We start from the raw sequence: 6,470 nt of genomic DNA, 5'->3' as shown, positions 1-6,470 counted from the left end.
GGATTGTGGTGTGGTCATCTTTCTTGGAGGGTGATTTCTTGCTTTCTGTCTCTCTCTGTCTCTCTGGTGAGTGCATGTGCCCTATAGCAAAAATCTCTCCTTAAAAAAAAAGGATTTCTTTTATTACAGTCACCATTTTTTAAAAAAGAATTATTTAATTTTATTTATCATATTTATTTTTAAATTTGGTACAGGGTATGTGTGTTCATCAGAGAGACAGAGAGAAAGGGGGGTGGGGTGGGAGAAGCGAGAAAGCAAGTCACCAGGTCTGGGTCTTGAACTCTAGTTGGCCATATAGGAGTCCAACTCCCTAATAACCATGCCACCTTCTGTGCCCTGTCATTCTTTTTAAAAACTATTTGAATGTGAGTAGGGTGTAATTGCAGACATCTTATTTATAATCATACTGTGCATCTATATCCTTTTAACTTGAATGAGATGGAGGTGGCAAGGACTAAGTGACGTGATGTGTGTAACAGCCTGGCATGTGGTGAGGTGTTCATTCAGGATTAAGTCCTCTTTCTGCCTTGTGTTCCTGAGTTCTTCGATCACCATTTATCATTCACTATCTAGGTTAAGTCATTGCCAGAGATGACCAAACTCACTCACTACTGAGGAATTTCTATAATAATGATATCATCCACAGAGAGTCGCTTTAAATTTTTTGGATCTCTTGCTGTCCCATTAAAGCTCTTTAGTTAACTCAAATCTGTCATAGATAGAAATTAAATTTCAGAACATTTGAAAGTGTTTCTTTAAATGGGAAAAAAGATGTAGATCCCAAAAACATTTTTGAAATTATAACTAAAATTTCATTTTTATGGAGTTTCTTTTCTTTTTCTTTTTTCAAAGAGGTTTTGGTCATAGCTCACATGAGCTCACCAGAGAGAGAGAGAGACAGAGACAGTGAGAGGGAAAATTAGAACCCCCCCAAGGGGGGGGATGGACACACTGCAATCCCCTCTCCTCCATTCTTCTCCTGGGATCTTGGCACACACGCACATGCACCCGGCATAAGTTTCAAGCCACTGGATCAGGGACTTGAACCGTGGTCAGCCATGTGGGAGGCCAGAGATGTACCCCACTATACCATCTGCTCCTGCAGTAGTTTATTTTAGCTGTATTATCTAAAGCACACACAAATGTAATTATTTTCTTTGGGTAAGTGGGTAACTTTCAATAATATTTAATACAATAATATATTTTGTATAAGAGTAAAAACATTTATTTTTGCAATCATAATAAATTATTCTTATAAGATATGAATAAAATTTAATCATTTTAATTATGAAACACTTCATGTATATATTGTAAATTAAAAAATTTCTACATGTTTATTTAGACATGCTCCTGTCTTATGACAGTTTTTGCTCTTTTAGTAAGTTATTTTAAAGGATTTAACATACCTAACCAGGCCAGCAGGTGGTACAGTAGTTAAGGCGCTGGACTCCCACTCAGCTGACCACGATTCCTGTCCTGGACCCAATGATCTGAAAAATCCAAGCAGGCGCATATGCGTGCATGCCCAAAATACCAAGAGGGGACTGGAAGAGAAGGGATTGTGATGTGGCCATTTCCCCCCTGGGGAGGAATGTCTCACTTGCCCTCTCTCTGTACTTCTCTGGTGAGCTCACATGCTCTATGGCAAAAAACCTTAAATGATAATAATAATAATAATAATAATAAAATTCTTACCAACCAACACATTTAGAAGATTATTTTAAATTTTCTTTTCACTAAGGACTATTTCAAATTGTCCTTAGCAGAGAATAACACAGCTCCATGTACTTGTCACCCAAGTTCAACAACTAACAGTTTTGATCAATATTGTTTCTTCTATATCTCTGCACTATTTCCATCCCATCATTTCAAAGTAAAACCCAGATATCACTTATACCAGTAAATATTTCAGTATGTCTCTAAAAATACACAAACTTATAAAATGACCAGGTTACCATTATTGATTCTATAAAGTTATAATATTCTTAATATTATTAAATATCCAATCAGTATTTAAATTCCCTTGATTAGCTTGTACTTTTATATTTTACTTTACAGTTTGTTGAAATCAGAATATAAATATATACAATCCAGGAATTGCAATTAGTTGAATTGTCTATGTCTCTTTTAACACATAAGTTCTTAATTTTTTTTTTTTGAAAGATTTTTGCTATAGGGTACATGTGCTCGCCAGAAAGACAGAGAGAGAGACAGAAAGCGAGAAATCACCTCCCAGGGGAGATGGCCACGCCACAATCCCTTCTCCTCCATTCTCCTCTTGGGATCTTGGGCATGCATACACACGTGCCCGGTGTGAGTTTAAGCCACCAGGTCCAGGACTCGAACCACAGCCGGCTACATGGGAGTCCAGTGACATAGCCATTACGCCAACTGCTGGTCCCAGTTCTTAATTTTTTATTGAATCACTACATCATTTGTCTATAGTCTTGATTCTGCTGATTGCATCTTGGTAGTTTAATATATTTATTTGTCTTCCATATTTTCTGTTAGCTGATAGATTCAGGAGTTTGATCGGATTTCAATTAAAGTCTTATGGGAAAGAATACTTCATAGGTGGTATACTTTCTTCAGAATATACATAATATCTAGTTATCTGTTTATGATGTTGATAATGTTTGAAGATTAAATTACCAGATTCATGAATTCATTACAATTTTCAAATGTTAATTTAAAGTCTTGTGCCTTGTGCTTTTCCTTGTGGGAAAAAGTATTCAGTCTTTTCCCATTAGGGTATCTTTTTTTTTTTTTTTTTTTGAGACACTTTTTATCAGTCTGTGGAAGTTCTCTTTTATTTTAAGCTTTAAGTTAATATATGTTTAAAAATCAGGAATGAGTATTAGCTTTTGTCAGATGCTTTTTTTCTGTATGTATTGAGTGGATCATGTTGTTTTTCCTTCTTGATTTATTAATGTGATAAATTTCTTTCTCTTTCTTTCTTTCTTTCTTTCTTTTTTTTTTTTTTTGGTAGAGGTTTTTGCCTTAGGGCATGTGTGCTCACTAGAGAGAGAGACAGAGACAGAGACAGTGAGAGGGAAAGTTAGAAATCAATTCCCCCCAAGGGGTGATGGCCACACTACAATCTCTTCTTCTTCATTCTCCTCCTGGGATCTCGGGCACGTATGCACATGTACCAGGCGTGAGTTTCAGGCCACTGATCTGGAACTTAAACTGCAGTCAGCCATGTGGGAGTCAAGTGATATAACTGCTACACCATCTGCTGGCCCCAGTGTGATAAATTTCAATGACCAATTTTTGAGTGGTAAACTGACTCTACATTCCTAAGACAGACCCCTTTGGTCATTGTATATTATACATTTTTCATATTGTTGAATTAAATTTGCTAAAATATTGGTAAGAATTTTTGTGCATGTGTTCATGAAGAGTATTGATCTATAGTTTTCTGTTCTTGTAATGCCTTTGTCTGGATTTTGGTATCAAGGCAATGTTTGCCTCAAATAATGAATTGAGAAGTAGACCCTTCTCTTTACATTTTTGAAAGGGTTTGTGTAAAATTGCTATTATTTGTTCTACTTGGTAGAATTCATCAGGAAGAAATTATGGGTCTGGAGTCTTTTTGTGTGGCAAGAATATTTTTCTGATAAGATTTTAACAATAAATACAATTTCTTTAAATAGATATAAGGCTATTCAGGATATCTATTTCTTCTTGGGTAAGTTTTGATAGTTTTTATCTTTCAAAGAATTTCTCTGTATATTAGTCTGTTCTGTACTGCTGTATAACAATATCAGAAATTGGGTAATATATAAGCAACAGAAGTTTTTTCTCTCACAATTCCAAAGGCTAGGGAGATCTAGGCCAAGATACTAACATCTGATAAGGGGTTTCTTCATCCTCACATGGGCTTTGCTGTGTCCTCAAATGGCAGAAGGTGCAAGAGCAAAAGGGGGATTAACACTCCTGTCTCCACATGGCAGAAAAGCTGAAGAGAGAGAACTTACTCCTACAAGCCTTAGTTGATAGCAGCATTAATCAGTTCATAAGGATGGAGCCCTCATGACCTAACCACCTTCCAAAAGGTTCTACTTTCCAATACAGTTGCATTGGAGATTAAGTTCTCAACACATTACTTTTGGAGGGATCACATTCAAACCACAGAAATCCATTTCATATAAGTGATCTATTTATAGACATTGTTATTTTTTAAAAACTATTTTACTTAACTTTATATATTTATTTGTTTATTCTTTATTTTGACCTGAAAGGGACAGAGTGAGAGAGAGTGAGAAAGCAAGATACTAGGTCCGGGACTGGAACTGCTGTCAGCCCTGTGGGAGTACAGCATCCTTAACCACTATACCACCTGCTGGCCGACATTAAGGTTTTCATGTTACTAATGTACTAGATCATCAGGAAAGTCACAATATATTTTTCTATGCAAAAATGTCTCATGACTGTCCTAACAACCCAATATTATCCTTTTAGTTTCTTTGTAATTTGTGTTGAGACACCTCTCTTGTTCTTGATATTGGCAATTTGTATCTTCTTACTCTTTTCTTTATTGTCCTAAAACTTCCTAGAATATAAAGGACTCTAGCTTTGCTCAGAATTCTATCTCTGAACTGTGGTCTTTCGCTCGGCATAAAACATACTCAAGTTTCCTAACCAGGTTCTTTAGGTTCCTTGGGTATCCACAAATCTGAAACCAAATCAAAAAACTTTTTTGACTTTATGGTAGTATGTTTTTGATTAATGTACTACGCTTTAATAAATCTTAATTTAAAAATTTTATTTAATTTTTAAATTTTTTAATGTTATAAGGCACTTGTGTTTGCCGGAGAGACAGAGACAGAAAGTGAGAAATCACCCCCCAGTGAGGATGGCCACACCACAATCCCTTTCCCTCCATTCTCCTCTCAGGATTTTGGGCATGCACATATATGCACCTTGTGTGAATTTTAAGCCTGGATCTGGGACTTGAGTCGTGGTTGACTACATAGGAGTTCAGCAATGTAATCATTATGCCATCTGCTGGTCCCTAAACTCTTAATTTTAATTCATTGTTTTTAGTTCTATAGTATGATAGATTTCATTTATTTATTTATTATTAAAAAATGGATTTTTTTTTGCACCCAAATAACTCATGCTTTAATTCTTTTTTTTTTTTTTTGGGGAGAGGTTTTCGCTATAAGGCGTGTGCACTCGCCAGACAGACAGAGAGAGACAGAGAGATAGAAAGCGAGAAATCACCCTCCAGGGGGGATGGCCACGCCACAATCCCTTCTCCTCCATTCTCCTCTTGGGATCTTGGGCACTCACACACACGCACCTGGCGTGAGTTTTAAGCCACCAGGTCCGAGACACAAACCGCAGTCGACTATGTGGGAGTCCAGCGACATAGCCATTACGCTAACTGCTGGTCCCACTCATGCTTTAACTCTACTTATCCATTAACTTTTTTTTCAAGTGCATTAATATTTAGTATGACATTATGGTTATGACAACTTACGTAAAGTGAAAACTATTTAAACAAGGTTTCCTCGTGTCCTTGTTCTAGACTTATAATCATCAGCATTCTGGATTATGACTTAGACGTTAGAAAAATTAATTCTAACCTGGATTTAGTAAGACCAGCAACATCATTTACAGATTGGTGCAAAATGAAAATGCTGGGCCCTTTGATAAAAAGCAGGAAAGAGTCATTAAAGGTACTAAAATATAAAGTGGTTTTTTGTTTGTTTGTTCTTTTTTTCTTTCTTTTTTTATTTATTTCATTTCCTTTTATACATTCAAGCACATTATTTAGCTTACAAAGTGAGTATTTCAGTATGTGAACATTTCTCCCTAGTCCAGTTGATAAAGCTATAAAATATCTTCAACAGATAATACCACATTTCTTTGTCCCATTAATGCTTTGCCTTCATATTTTTCTTCTAAATGTCCTTCCTCAGGCTCTATTCTTCCACACACACTATATCTTGTATTTACACCCATTTACTGTGTTTGTATATACTTCAGTCAATCAGATTCAGTCATAGAGTGCAGACACTCGGTATATATTAAGTGGGGACATACAATGTCTCTCCTTCATAGCCTGGCTTGCTTCACTCAGCAGTAAATCTTCCATATTCTTCCACTTTCTGTCAAAATCCAGGGTTTTGTTGTTGTTGTTGTTGTTTTAAATGGCTGAATAGTATTCCATAGAGTATATGTGCCACAGTTTTTAATTCATTCATTTGTTCACGGGCATTTGGGTTGGTTCCATGTCTTAGCAATTGTGAATAGTGCCGCAATAAACGTCGATGTGCAAGCACTTTTCCGATGAAGAATTCTTCTGTCCTTTGGGTAGATACCGAGGAATGGGATTGCTGGATCATATGGTAGTTCTATTTGTAGGTTTTTGAGGAATCTCCAAATTGTTCTCCACAGTGGCTGGACTAATTTACATTCCCACCAGCAGTGTAAGAGAGTTCCCCTTTCACCACACCCTC

Source organism: Tupaia chinensis, unplaced genomic scaffold (assembly GCF_000334495.1).
Source record: "Tupaia chinensis unplaced genomic scaffold, TupChi_1.0 Scaffold000093_1, whole genome shotgun sequence".
Taxonomy (NCBI): Eukaryota; Metazoa; Chordata; class Mammalia; order Scandentia; family Tupaiidae; genus Tupaia; species Tupaia belangeri.
The sequence above is the reverse complement of the archived record's forward strand: the minus strand, read 5'-3'. Positions refer to the sequence as shown.